This window comes from Trichomycterus rosablanca, chromosome 15 (assembly GCF_030014385.1).
Source record: "Trichomycterus rosablanca isolate fTriRos1 chromosome 15, fTriRos1.hap1, whole genome shotgun sequence".
Taxonomy (NCBI): Eukaryota; Metazoa; Chordata; class Actinopteri; order Siluriformes; family Trichomycteridae; genus Trichomycterus; species Trichomycterus rosablanca.
The window spans coordinates 23,613,323-23,629,081 of NC_086002.1; the positions used below are offsets into that span (position 1 = coordinate 23,613,323).

Below are 15,759 nucleotides of genomic sequence, written 5' to 3' on the forward strand. Positions count from 1 at the left end.
GAGCTTATATTAGGTGGCATACAAACATGTGTAAACAGGTATGGCACTTCTGTGTAATACATATGCAGCAGGCCTAATATTGTTTAAAAAAATAAAAAAATTTTAAATAAAAATTTTTTTTGGACTAAACTCATTAAAGATTTGTAATGTTTAAATCTGTGAATAAAATGCAAGAGTGCAAAAAGGTGATAATGGTCTGGTTTACCATTGATGCAGGGGCACATATTGGGAGTTTAGAGATAGGGTTAGAGGTTAGAGATATAGGGTGTGTGCTGTGTGTGACTGTTAAGCTGCTAAAATTTGGTATCAAGCAAGAACAGAGAAATTCTAGGGTTAGGAAAAATGCACTAATCAGTGTCCTTGGTTTCTCGATTTCATATAGAAATTATTAAAGAAATTCTGTAGTTAGTCCGAGATCTCTAACGAGTGTGACAGGAAATTTTGTACTGTATCAGTTATTAGTTTATTGCTTTCTCAGATCGATAGACCACCGAAGTCGTCCGTCTGACCAGAGTGTCTCAGCCCAGTCGTAAACCCCAAGAGTAGAGGGTTAGAGTCAGACGACGCGTGGCAAATCCCGGGACACTTTGGTCATTCCCAACATTCCCTCGGGCCGGGAACCTGCGCCAGAGAGGTTCCCGGCCTCAGAAAGACTAGGGAAACGTGTCCCGGGCGACGGCTCGGTCGCGATATGACACTTTGGTAATGTTGATGACACTTTGGTAATAGCTAAACACTAACCCGTGAGCCTCCCGGTGTCCCAAGAGGACGCTTTTGCGACGTGACGCCACTCTGGTGCCACGATGCAACCTAGTGCCAGATGGCAAAACTGACCCGTGAGCCTCCCGGGGATCTCTCTGGAGGACGCTTTTGTACTCTGATGCCACTTTGGTAATAGCTAAACACTAACCCGTCAGCACTCGGTTTTGAAGAGGACGCTTTTGCGATCTTTTGCCACTTTGGTAATTACAACCCTCCAGAGCTCCAGAACGGACTCTACGCCAACCTGGCGTCTCCCTGGTGCCCCAGGGCACCGTATAGGTTGGTGTTTTGGGTTCGGTGTCCGACTGGCCCAGGGTCGACTTTCCGGGACAAACGACACCTCCACGTGCCCCGTCGGTGACGTAGGGTCGGCCCACAGCACTCTGTCTCCGCTCTAGGGTTGGTAATGTACAGACAGTTGGGTAATCCCTCCCTGTCCAGCCCCGAACTCGACCCATCGGCCTCCCCACGCCGCCCTCGCGCCACCCGCCACGAGTAAGGGTCCGGGTTCCGCTCCCGCCCCCGGGTCACGGACTCCGATCGGGACGGCGACGCCAGGCGGTCTCCGCTATGTGGTTTTCGAGGCGCGTGGTGGCCCGGTTTTCCTAACGGGGCCCCCCCAGTGGGCTGAGCGAGTTTCGGGCCATTCCGAGTCGGTCGACCAAAATCGGCCCGGGGACACTTCGGGAACCGTGGGGGCGTAGCCCACGCCGCCTCCGTAAACTTGCCGGCATGGGGACCCCTGGTGGCCATACCCGTCTGGTGGTTATGGGAAACATTACCGATGGGGCCTGGGGGTCACCCATTGACCGGCACGGAGTAGCGCCCCCGGGGTGGCCGGAGTGCGTAAACGCACCACGAGTAACTGGAGAACCGGAGGGGTTGGGGACTCCGTTCCAATTTTAGACGGGACTCGGGTCTGGCAGGGCACGGCGTAGGGAGTTTGGGATTTTTGGCCCCCCCGGTGGCCGAGCGATAAATCGGAGAAAATTCCCTATGGGATTTTACATGCCTTTTTTGCCGACTTCAAACGCCCATATCTCCGCCTACGAGCGTTTGCCACGCCCCATGCAATTACGTTTTTTGCTCCATTTTTCGCGTAGATTCCGAATCCGGTGTCCGTTACCAATGTGTCATTGGCCCCTAATTAGGGTTATACACTGATAATAAATAACATGAATCCTCCTCAGCGTGTTTATACACTAATAATAAATAACATGAATCCTCCTCAGCGTGTTTATACACTAATAATAAATAACATGAATCCTCCTCAGCGTGGTTATACACTGATAATAAATAACATGAATCCTCCTCAGCGTGGTTATACACTAATAATAAATAACATGAATCCTCCTCAGCATGTTTATACACTAATAATATATAACATGAATCCTCCTCAGCGTGTTTATACAATAATAACAAATAACATGAATCCTCCTCAGCGTGGTTATACACTAATAATAAATAACATGAATACTCTTCAGCATGGTTATACACTAATAATAAATAACATAAATCCTCCTCAGCGTGGTTATACACCAATAATAAATAACATGAATCCTCCTCAGCGTATTTATACACTAATAATAAATAACATGAATCCTCCTCAGCGTGGTTATACACTAATAATAAATAACATGAATCCTCCTCAGCGTGGTTATACACCAATAATAAATAACATGAATCCTCCTCAACGTGTTTATACACTAATAATAAATAACATGAATCCTCCTCAGCGTGTTTATACACTAATAATAAATAACATGAGTCCTCCTGTTAGAAATTCAGCAAAATTCAGGAGCCAGGAGACCGCCGGTCTTCAGGAGTAGAGTCGTTTATTAACACATACAGATAGATGTATGGAAGACCTTGGAAGACCGACAAAAAAATCTAACTAGACATAGTTTTGGGGAGCCTTTTCTACACTCGAAGTGAGGGGAGGAATTAGGGAGAGGAGGAGGAGGTTAAGGGGACGGAAATGACAATGAAGAGGGGGAACAAAGGTTGGGCTAGTGTAATAAAAGGGTGTTGGTTTTATAGTGCACAATGGAGGGGGTCAGGATACAGGATAACAAAAGATGTGAGGAGACAGGGAGTGGGGGTAATACAGGATGGGGATCAAACAGGAGGGCTCACTCAATATACAAAATGTAAGAAAAGGGGGATAATTTCTCTTAATCCTCCTTGTGATTCTCCCTAATGGAGGATCACAAAACCAAAATACAAAACATACAGACAATGAGAGAACGACAAAAACAATGCAGCCAAGTTCTGGAGCTGTTTAGATAGATAGATAGATAGATAGATAGATAGATAGATAGATAGATAGATAGATAGATAGATAGATAGATAGATAGATAGATAGATAGATAGATAGATAGATAGATAGATAGATAGATAGATAGATAGATAGATAGATAGATAGATAGATAGATAGATAGATACCAGTGAATTGTTCCTCATTGAGTTTAGTCTCTTTAATTAATTTAATTAATTAATTTACTTGTTATGTAAGGTTACTTGCTGCTCCTCACTATCTGTCCCTTAGAAAAGGCTGCTATGGTAATATACAGTGTGTGGAAATCTTCACCACAGAGTTTGGCCCCCGTAGTTTTAGACACATACAGTTCTTCTCTTGTGGCTCTGTATATTACCCACCCTTCCTCTTACTGACCCTAAATTAATTCAGAGGAGCAGACCCAACCTTACATGTATTCTCATGTTTTCTTTTCCTCACATTTCACTGTTGAGTCAGTAATCCAAGTTCTCAGCTTGGAGAATCAGACTTTAACTTGTCCTTTTCGCCACTTCATCAGCAAATCTGTTGCCTTGTGCTTCAATTGAAATGCCCCCAGTGTGTGATTTGACTTTAACAATAGCTAAATCATGGACCACCACAAATGCATAACAAGAATCTGTATAAACCATAGCCCTCCTGCATGATGCAAGTTTACATGCTTCAGTTAGGGCCACCAACTCAGCCTGCTGTGCTGAGTAAGAAGGAGGAAGACTACCACTGGCTGAAGTTAGGTAGCTGTCAGTTACTGCCCATCCAGATTTACGCTGACCATCACTGTGGGTTAAGAAACTGTCAGTAAAAAGAATCAAATCAGGGTTATCGAGAGGGGCATCTTTAAAAACAAAATGAGGATTAGATAATTCAATGCAATCATGGTCGTCTCCTTCCTCAGTGGCATCAGTCAGTGAAGACATCATAAGAGAGGAAGGATTGTTCATGGTTGCATTCTGAATTACCACATTGGGAGCTGTCAAAACTGCAAGCCAGTTACCCCACCTGGAGGTAGTTACTGACAAGACACGACCATTATTGAGTAGTGCTGACACAGAATGAGGACCTTTGACTACTATTATTTGTTCTAGCGTTCATGACGTTTTGTCCAGGGTTACCTTTAAGCAGATCGTATAGTGGTTGTGAAATTGCAGCATAGGAATTTATCCAGGGTCTCCAGTATTTGCATAGCTCTAAGAAAGCTCGCAATTTGTGCACTGTTAGTGCACTGTAGTTGCCAGTGACATTGCATTAATTGCAGAGCTTCTAGCAGGCAAAATTCATCTAGAACCCTGGGTAACCCATTGTCATGAATATTGTACACCAGCACAACATAACTGTGCTTTGTCACGCAAGGCCTTGTGTTCTTTGCTAGCCAAAAGATCAAGAAATGCCTTCATATCTGTGTCATGTGTTTCCTTATTCTCACTACTCAATATAACATTATCAACACCAAGGTTCCAAACACAAGAATCTGCAGAAATGGACAAAGAGCAGATAAGCTCCCTCAGAAAATCCATGCCAAAAATATTTTCAACTTTTCCTACCCAAAATTGCCATGAAATGCTTTAAGGCCCTAGATTAACAGATATGGGTGAAGATAAAGTTAGGGGAATACCAACATTACCCTTTCCCTCAGCTGTGATGTGTTTGTCTGTTAAAGGTAATCCTAAGGATATGCAAACGTTTTCAGACAAAGTAGTGACTTGAGCCCCTGTGTCTACAAGAAATGAAAAATTCTGTTCTCTGATTTGAACATCAACGCGTTTCTCAGATACTTCACTGATAGCACACAAAAGGGCTGAAGCAGCTGGGCAAATCGGTCGAGTTTCCTTGATTTCACCTTCCCTATTATGTACCTCTGGTGATACATTAGTCACAGGTCGCATTTTAATGTGTCTTGAAAAAGAGAGTGGTCAGTCTCACTACTCAAGGCATCCTCTGTGTAGCATGGCTGACCTGGCAGGGGGGTTACAGGTGGGGGACGGCACTGCTGTTTTGGTTTAGATATGCAATTAGCATGTTGCTGCTCAAGATCTATTAGTGAATGCCTAAGGTTCACACATGTTCTCTGGGCATTTATAGCAGCTGTTTCATGCTTTTTACATTTACTGGTTAGTTCAACAACCTTTGCCTCAGCTTCTTTTAACATTTCATTTATTGATTTCAACTTGTATTCCCAATATTGCTTATAAACAAACAGACATTCCTTCACTGATTAATGCTTAAGGCCGAAGCCTAAAGCTGTTTTACACTCAGCAGGAGTCCATATTTTATTATCAGTGAAACCCTTGGATGAAAAGTACTGACGTCTCTTTTGTTCATTAATGTGGTTCTTTACTACGTCATTAATTAACTTTTCAAACTCTAAATCAGTCCACCCAGGCATTTCAGTCCCTCCCTTAACTAAGGTGCTGGATTTATAGTTAGGAGGCTTCCAGAAGTCTTTACCAATATCCTGGGCAATTTTACTTTTACTGAACATGGTGAGGCAGCAGAAAAACAAAACTTTCCCTACTGACTGGGATTGCAGCAAAACAAAGGCACTACAGCAGTAACCAAGATTTCACTCTTTTTAAGGAAGGTGATAGTTACAAGCACCAGTAACCAACATAATTCTCAAACAGCTGTGGACGGATTACACTGACAGTAACCAACAGAAGTGGACGGATTACACTGACAATAACCAACAGCAAATATACAGATCACTACAAAAGTAACCAACATAATTCTCAAACAGCTGTGGACGGATTACACTGACAGTAACCAACAGAAGTGGACGGATTACACTGACAATAACCAACAGCAAATATACAGATCACTACAAAAGTAACCAACAGAATTCTCAAACAGCTGTGGACAGATTACACTGACAGTAACCAACAGAAGTGGACGGATTACACTGACAGTAACCAACAGTAAATATACAGATCACTACAAAAGTAACCAACAGAATTCTCAAACAGCTGTAGACAGATTACACTAACAGTAACCACAGCAAATACAGATCACTATCAGATGCAGTAACAATCAAACTTCCTTTCTTTCAGAGAAAATATATGTTACAATCAGTAATAATGCATTACAATTTTCTCTTTTGCAAAGAGGATAACCTTTACTGACTCCGTTTTATCTTATTCAGCCAAAATTCGAAATGGCGTTTACTCGCCGAGGTTTCAGTTTACCATCCGGGTCACGGCACCAACTGTTAGAAATTCAGCAAAATTCAGGAGCCAGGAGACTGCAAGTCTTCAGGAGTAGAGTCGTTTATTAACACATACAGATAGATGTATGGGCACAGCTTGGAAGACCGACAAAAAATCTAACTACGCATATTTTGGGAAGACTTTATATACACTAGAAATGAGGGGAGGAATTACAAGAAGAAAGAGGAGGAGGTAAAGGGGGAAGGAAATGACAATGCAGAGGGGGGCTACAAAAGGTGACCAAAGGTTGGGGTAGTGTGATAAAGGGGTGTTGGTTTTACAGTGGGTAATACAGGAGATAAAGGGCTTTACAGGAGATATAGGATAAGGCTGAACAAAAGGGCTTTGGCCTTTATGACACAATTAGGTGTGACTAGACAGGATTGGGTGTGTGTAGGAGAAAGGGAGTGGGGTGATACAGGATGGGGGATCAAACAGGAGCGGTTATTTCAATATGACGAGACAGGATTTAGGGGGTTTGTAGGAGACGGGAAAGGGAGTAGGTGAGGGGTGTATTATTTTCTCATACTATGTTGTACACATATATTATGTTATCTTGTTGTACAGTGTAACTGTTGTTTATACTGTGCACATGACATTAGAACTCTTGAATCTTGAAACCAAAACAGTGTGTCTCCTCAATACCATGTACACAGTTTCTATTGGGTTTCACAGCAGTGATCAGATATCAAGTGCTATAAAAGTTTAATCATTAAATTGAAGAATGAAATAAACAGTATTTATATTCTAAAGGTTGTGCATCATTACTGTTGCCTAATTAAATATTAAAGATTTGACTGTGATGACCTGTGTAGCAAATGAATCATTATTCATTAGATTCAGCAGTTATAGAAAAGCACATTTACTGTTTGCTGCAAGTGATCTCTTTTCCCTAACTCACCACACAAACAGTAAATATTAAATATCCAACATCAATCTTCATGTCAGTGCATATAAGTTGCTCCAAAATGCGTGTGTACCCCTCAGCAATAATACTGCCTTTACAGATGGGCAAGTTACCCGTTCCATGGGCAAAGAAGAAAACATTTAGTTTAAATCTGGCTTCCATGTGTTGTCACTTACTTTACAGGTGGCAGAGTGAAATACAAATCCAGCTTTAAGGAGTATTTATGTGCACATGAAATATATCCAATACAATATAGTGGTCTAATGAAATAATTCCATAAAGTTTAAGTTTGTGTGTGTGTGTGTGAAGATTTAATGATACTTGTGTATTTAAAAAAACAAACGGAGAAGCAAATAGCGACTAAAAAAACTGCTGAGAAACGTTGCGCGCATGCGCAGCAGGTGGAGCCGCTGAGGCACCCTCAAGCACACTGGCTTATTATGACGTCATCTGTTGATTCTCCTGCTCTGTGTGAATAAGAAACTAAGCAGCAGCTTTTCTTCTGTTTCTACATTAAGATCATCACGCTTAACAGAGCAACACCTTTAACTTACACTGCACAACACCATGTCTCCTTTACTTATTTTTAATCAGGTAAAATACAAATACATGCTATTTGTTCATTCTTATTTAAATGTTTCATTATTACAAATTGTTAGCTTTTATAGTTTTAAAATAACATTTATTTTTTATTAAAACTAGTACAGAATGAGGCTGCATTTATGTGCATGAATTTAAAATATTGCTGTGTATGTGTTTATTGTTATTGGCAAAAGAATAAAGTGCATCAGATAAAGTATGAAAAGGAGACTGTCAGCACTACAGAAGAGTAAGAAAATAAATCATAAACTGATATTACATCTTAAATCACCTGTATGGATAACATTAAATCAGTGTAGAAGTGAAATGATTGAAACTGTAGTGTCCACTGTAGAGGTTGATATGCATTTGAAGCATGTAAACCTGAGCTTGTAAAAAAAAAAAAAAAAAAACAGCTATTAAATAGCCACCACTGTAGTGACCACTATGTGTCAGAGGGTTAATATTATTATTAATCATTAACAGAACTGCTACACTTACTGCAACTTTTATCAAATACTTACATTATCATCATCTTCTATATTTAACATCATTGATAAGAATCATAATTTTAATCTATTGTAGTTTATTGCTTGAATCCGTTAGTTGGTTAAAATGTGTGGTTAAATACATACTAATACTAATACATACTAGTAATTGAAAGATTACTGGTTCAAGCCCCACTACTGCCAGGTTGCCACTGTTGGGCCCCTAAGCAAGGCTCTTAACCCTTAATTGCCGAGACAGTACACTGTCAAAGTACTGTAAGTCACTTTGGATAAAAGTTTCTGCTAAATACCAAATATGTAAATGAAAATAAATATAATTTATAATTTTACAAATATATACCATTCCATGAACCCACTGGTTACTGGAAGAAACATCACAGGATCACAGTGGATTGTGGGTAATAGTCTGTACAAAACTGTAATCTTGCAATAAAATGGATTATGTACCCCTTAACCCAGCACCTCTACTGTTTAATGTCTTTTTAGGTCTGTTCTGACCATTCAACAAGGTTTCTTTAAAAGAACATTGGTTAGAATCATACAGAGGAGACTTTCTTTAGTTAGTCCTATAGACATCTTGTGGTTATGTAGGAAGACATCCTAACAGTGAGACCTCGCTAACGTCTGTAATTTCTCCACTGTTCTTCATCTTCCTCTTTTCATAATTCAATGTGTGTTCAGATGCTGTAGTAGAGATCAAACATAATCAGATGTTTCAGTCACCCATCAGACTCAACACAATCAGAACCAGTATAGTCAATGTGTGTAATGTGTGTAGTGTGTGCATGTGTGTGCATGTGTGTGTAATGTGTGCATGTGTGTGCATGTGTGTGTAGTGTGTGCATGTGAGTGTAGTGTGTGCATGTATGTGTAATGTGTGCGGTGTGTGTATGTGTGTGTAATGTGTGCATGTGTGTGTGTCATGTGTGTGTAGTGTGTGCATGTGTGTGTAGTGTGTGCATGTGTGTGTAATGTGTGCATGTGAGTGTAGTGTGTGCATGTGTGTGTAATGTGTGCATGTGTGTGTAGTGTGTGCATGTATGTGTAATGTGTGCATGTGTGTGTAATGTGTGCATGTGGTTGTAGTGTGGGCATGTGAGTGTAGTGTGTGCATGTGTGTGTAATGTGTGCATGTGTATGTAATGTGTACATGTGTATGTATAATGTGTGCATGTGTGTGTAATGTGTACATGTGTGTAATGTGTGCATGTGTGTGTAATGTGTGCATGTGTATGTAATGTGTTCATGTGTGTGTAATGTGTGCATGTGTGTGTGTAGTGTGTGCAGTGTGTGCATGTGTGTGTAATGTGTGAATGTGCATGTAATGTGTGTGTAATGTGTGCACGTGTGTGTAATGTGTGCACGTGTGTGTAATGTGTGCACGTGTGTGTAATGTGTGCATGTGTGTGTAATGTGTGCACGTGTGTGTAACGTGTAGACGTGTGTGTAATGTGTGAATGTGTGTGTAATGTGTGCATGTGTGTGAAGTGTGTGCATGTGTGTGTAATGTGTGTGTTGTATGTACGTGTGTGTAATGTGTACATGTGTGTAATGTGTGCATGTGTGTGTAATGTGTGAATGTGTATGTAATGTGTACATGTGTGTAATGTGTGCATGTGTGTGTAATGTGTACATGTGTGTGTAATGTGTACATGTGTGTGTAATGTGTGCATGTGTGTGTAATGTGTACATGTGTGTAATGTGTGCATGTGTGTGTAATGTGTACATGTGTGTGTAATGTGTACATGTGTGTGTAATGTGTGCATGTGTGTGTAATGTGTACATGTGTGTGTAATGTGTACATGTGTGTGTAATGTGTACATGTGTGTGTAATGTGTGCATGTGTGTGTAATGTGTGCATGTGTATGTAATGTGTACATGTGTGTGTAATGTGTGCATGTGTGTGTAGTGTGTGCATGTGTGTGTAATGTGTGTATGTGTATGTAATGTGTACATGTGTGTGTAATGTGTGCATGTGTGTGTAATGTGTACATGTGTATGTAATGTGTGCATGTGTGTGTAATGTGTACATGTGTATGTAATGTGTGCATGTGTGTGTAATGTGTGCATGTGTGTGTGTAATGTGTGCATGTGTGTGTAGTGTGTGCATGTGTGTGTAATGTGTACATGTGTGTGTAATGTGTGCATGTGTGTGTAATGTGTGCATGTGTGTGTAATGTGTGCATGTGTGTGTAATGTGTACATGTGTGTGTAATGTGTGCATGTGTGTGTAATGTGTGCATGTGTGTGTAATGTGTACATGTGTGTGTAATGTGTTCATGTGTATGTAATGTGTGCATGTGTGTGTAATGTGTGCATGTGTGTGTAGTGTGCATGTGTGTGTAATGTGTACATGTGTGTGTAATTTGTGCATGTGTGTGTAATGTGTGCATGTGTATGTAATGTGTGCATGTGTGTGTAATGTGTGCATGTGTGTGTAGTGTGCATGTGTGTGTAATGTGTACATGTGTGTGTAATTTGTGCATGTGTGTGTAATGTGTGCATGTGTGTGTAATGTGTGCATGTGTGTGTAGTGTGCATGTGTGTGTAATGTGTACATGTGTGTGTAATGTGTGCATGTGTGTGTAATGTGTGCATGTGTATGTAATGTGTTCATGTGTGTGTAATGTGTGCATGTGTGTGTGTAGTGTGTGCAGTGTGTGCATGTGTGTGTAATGTGTGAATGTGCATGTAATGTGTGTGTAATGTGTGCACGTGTGTGTAATGTGTGCACGTGTGTGTAATGTGTGCACGTGTGTGTAATGTGTGCATGTGTGTGTAATGTGTGCACGTGTGTGTAATGTGTAGACGTGTGTGTAATGTGTGAATGTGTGTGTAATGTGTGCATGTGTGTGAAGTGTGTGCATGTGTGTGTAATGTGTACATGTGTATGTAATGTGTGAATGTGTTTGTAATGTGTGAATGTGTTTAATGTGTACATGTGTGTGTAATGTGTACATGTGTGTGTAATGTGCACGTGTGTGTAATGTGTGCACGTGTGTGTAATGTGTGCATGTGTGTGTAATGTGTGCACGTGTGTGTAACGTGTAGACGTGTGTGTAATGTGTGAATGTGTGTGTAATGTGTGCATGTGTGTGAAGTGTGTGCATGTGTGTGTAATGTGTGTGTTGTATGTACGTGTGTGTAATGTGTACATGTGTGTAATGTGTGCATGTGTGTGTAATGTGTGAATGTGTATGTAATGTGTACATGTGTGTAATGTGTGCATGTGTGTGTAATGTGTACATGTGTGTGTAATGTGTACATGTGTGTGTAATGTGTGCATGTGTGTGTAATGTGTACATGTGTGTAATGTGTGCATGTGTGTGTAATGTGTACATGTGTGTGTAATGTGTACATGTGTGTGTAATGTGTGCATGTGTGTGTAATGTGTACATGTGTGTGTAATGTGTACATGTGTGTGTAATGTGTACATGTGTGTGTAATGTGTGCATGTGTGTGTAATGTGTGCATGTGTATGTAATGTGTACATGTGTGTGTAATGTGTGCATGTGTGTGTAGTGTGTGCATGTGTGTGTAATGTGTGTATGTGTATGTAATGTGTACATGTGTGTGTAATGTGTGCATGTGTGTGTAATGTGTACATGTGTATGTAATGTGTGCATGTGTGTGTAATGTGTACATGTGTATGTAATGTGTGCATGTGTGTGTAATGTGTGCATGTGTGTGTGTAATGTGTGCATGTGTGTGTAGTGTGTGCATGTGTGTGTAATGTGTACATGTGTGTGTAATGTGTGCATGTGTGTGTAATGTGTGCATGTGTGTGTAATGTGTGCATGTGTGTGTAATGTGTACATGTGTGTGTAATGTGTGCATGTGTGTGTAATGTGTGCATGTGTGTGTAATGTGTACATGTGTGTGTAATGTGTTCATGTGTATGTAATGTGTGCATGTGTGTGTAATGTGTGCATGTGTGTGTAGTGTGCATGTGTGTGTAATGTGTACATGTGTGTGTAATTTGTGCATGTGTGTGTAATGTGTGCATGTGTATGTAATGTGTGCATGTGTGTGTAATGTGTGCATGTGTGTGTAGTGTGCATGTGTGTGTAATGTGTACATGTGTGTGTAATTTGTGCATGTGTGTGTAATGTGTGCATGTGTGTGTAATGTGTGCATGTGTGTGTAGTGTGCATGTGTGTGTAATGTGTACATGTGTGTGTAATGTGTGCATGTGTGTGTAATGTGTGCATGTGTATGTAATGTGTTCATGTGTGTGTAATGTGTGCATGTGTGTGTGTAGTGTGTGCAGTGTGTGCATGTGTGTGTAATGTGTGAATGTGCATGTAATGTGTGTGTAATGTGTGCACGTGTGTGTAATGTGTGCACGTGTGTGTAATGTGTGCACGTGTGTGTAATGTGTGCATGTGTGTGTAATGTGTGCACGTGTGTGTAATGTGTAGACGTGTGTGTAATGTGTGAATGTGTGTGTAATGTGTGCATGTGTGTGAAGTGTGTGCATGTGTGTGTAATGTGTACATGTGTATGTAATGTGTGAATGTGTTTGTAATGTGTGAATGTGTTTAATGTGTACATGTGTGTGTAATGTGTACATGTGTGTGTAATGTGTACATGTGTGTTGTATGTACGTGTGTGTAATGTGTACATGTGTGTAATGTGTGCATGTGTGTGTAATGTGTGAATGTGTATGTAATGTGTACATGTGTGTAATGTGTGCATGTGTGTGTAATGTGTACATGTGTGTGTAATGTGTACATGTGTGTGTAATGTGTACATGTGTGTGTAATGTGTGCATGTGTGTGTAATGTGTACATGTGTGTAATGTGTGCATGTGTGTGTAATGTGTACATGTGTGTGTAATGTGTACATGTGTGTGTAATGTGTGCATGTGTGTGTAATGTGTACATGTGTGTGTAATGTGTACATGTGTGTGTAATGTGTACATGTGTGTGTAATGTGTGCATGTGTGTGTAATGTGTGCATGTGTATGTAATGTGTACATGTGTGTGTAATGTGTGCATGTGTATGTAATGTGTACATGTGTGTGTAATGTGTGCATGTATATGTAATGTGTGCATGTGTATGTAATGTGTGAATGTGTTTGTAATGTGTACATGTGTTTAATGTGTACATGTGTGTGTAATGTGTACATGTGTATGTAATGTGTACATGTGTGTGTAATGTGTACATGTTTGTGTATAATGTGTGCATGTGTGTGTAATGTGTACATGTGTGTAATGTGTGCATGTGTGTGTAATGTGTGCATGTGTATGTAATGTGTTCATGTGTGTGTAATGTGTGCATGTGTGTGTGTGTAGTGTGTGCAGTGTGTGCATGTGTGTGTAATGTGTGAATGTGCATGTAATGTGTGTGTAATGTGTGCACGTGTGTGTAATGTGTGCACGTGTGTGTAATGTGTGCACGTGTGTGTAATGTGTGCATGTGTGTGTAATGTGTGCACGTGTGTGTAATGTGTAGACGTGTGTGTAATGTGTGAATGTGTGTGTAATGTGTGCATGTGTGTGAAGTGTGTGCATGTGTGTGTAATGTGTGTGTTGTATGTACGTGTGTGTAATGTGTACATGTGTGTAATGTGTGCATGTGTGTGTAATGTGTGAATGTGTATGTAATGTGTACATGTGTGTAATGTGTGCATGTGTGTGTAATGTGTACATGTGTGTGTGTAATGTGTACATGTGTGTGTAATGTGTACATGTGTGTGTAATGTGTGCATGTGTGTGTAATGTGTACATGTGTGTAATGTGTGCATGTGTGTGTAATGTGTACATGTGTGTGTGATGTGTACATGTGTGTGTAATGTGTGCATGTGTGTGTAATGTGTACATGTGTGTGTAATGTGTACATGTGTGTGTAATGTGTGCATGTGTGTGTAATGTGTGCATGTGTATGTAATGTGTACATGTGTGTGTAATGTGTGCATGTGTGTGTAGTGTGTGCATGTGTGTGTAATGTGTGTATGTGTATGTAATGTGTACATGTGTGTGTAATGTGTGCATGTGTGTGTAATGTGTACATGTGTATGTAATGTGTGCATGTGTGTGTAATGTGTACATGTGTATGTAATGTGTGCATGTGTGTGTAATGTGTGCATGTGTGTGTAATGTGTGCATGTGTGTGTAGTGTGTGCATGTGTGTGTAATGTGTACATGTGTGTGTAATGTGTGCATGTGTGTGTAATGTGTGCATGTGTGTGTAATGTGTGCATGTGTGTGTAATGTGTGCATGTGTGTGTAATGTGTGCATGTGTGTGTAGTGTGCATGTGTGTGTAATGTGTACATGTGTGTGTAATGTGTGCATGTGTGTGTAATGTGTGAATGTGTATGTAATGTGTGTGTGTGTGTGTGTGTCAAGATGGCTGCCCCCATGTAGCAGCACGCTTACACAAGGAAACATCATAACGCACCCGTCGTAACTGCCGTCGATAAAGTAGAGAAAACGTCTAGCATGAGTTTCTACATGTTCGTGCTCACTATGTGCCTTATTACATCACTAAAAGTGGCTTTTAAACAAGCTATACAGAGCGGAAAGATTCGTAAACAACAACTACGGCAGCTCACCTATGATTCAGAACTACAACGACTGACTGACTGTTACACTGAACTCAGTGATTTCTCCAAGTACCAAAGACCTCTGCAGGAAAGTGAATGGCGTGATTTTCAGCGGGACGATAGACTTTTTAGGAAAAGCCTTGACATAAAGCGGCTATACGAGAAACAAACGTTCACACTTACCGGTGGTTCGCAGAAATGGATGCGGCTAGTAGCGATTCTGAATGGAGTTTTCTTTAAGAATGGAATATTCTCAGCGTCACATGTAGACGGACGACAGTTTGGATTAGCGCTGCTTAAATATGTGGCCCGAATATTAAAAACGCTCCCTGTGGTACAAACTCCACCAAGTGAAGTGACATCTGTGAGTTTGTCAGAATGGATTGAGAAACAGTTGCGGTACGTGCGGGATGTTATTCAGCCAACACTTGTAAGTGGGACACAGCGGCATAAAGCATCTCAGAAGGTAGGACGAAATAAATTCAGCTACCTGTGGCAACATCGCAGAACAAGAGCAATCGAGATTATTTTAAATAACAGCATGTATCTGAGTTCACCATCTAGCTCTGGTAATGTTGAACAGGTGTATAATTATTATTTGGAATTGTTAGGAAAATTAAAATTGGACACCCCACCTGTTAGCAAAGTAAAACAGTAAGTTACAATTAAGTTGGTGCAAGGTCGGTGTGAGTAGCTACAGGAAGGGAGTGAATAGATAATTGGTAGCACACAGCTACATAGAAGAACTCCCTAAAAACCTTGTACCGATAAGGCCGGATTCGGTGCCTCGGACAAGGTCAATGACGTCAATATAGTAACATCTGAAAGAATTAATTAGGACTGACCATGAGAACAAAGAACTCAGAAGGTGTGGGCAAAATTATAAAAGCACGTTGAACCCTGCGCTCGGGGTCTGTGTCTCTCTGACTTGCATTGATTGTTCTCTGAAAGCAGAAG

The 15,759-nt window shown here is 40.7% G+C and overlaps 1 protein-coding gene and 1 pseudogene across 1 annotated transcript in view; one reads left to right on the forward strand and one right to left on the reverse strand.

Annotated features, from left to right (window-relative positions):
- Positions 1-15,759, forward strand: part of LOC134328803 (uncharacterized) — a 450,585-nt gene that overhangs the window by 151,949 nt on the left and 282,877 nt on the right. The gene's annotated exons all lie outside the window — the stretch shown is intronic.
- Positions 1-15,759, reverse strand: part of LOC134328715 (zinc finger protein 271-like) — a 525,414-nt pseudogene that overhangs the window by 44,289 nt on the left and 465,366 nt on the right.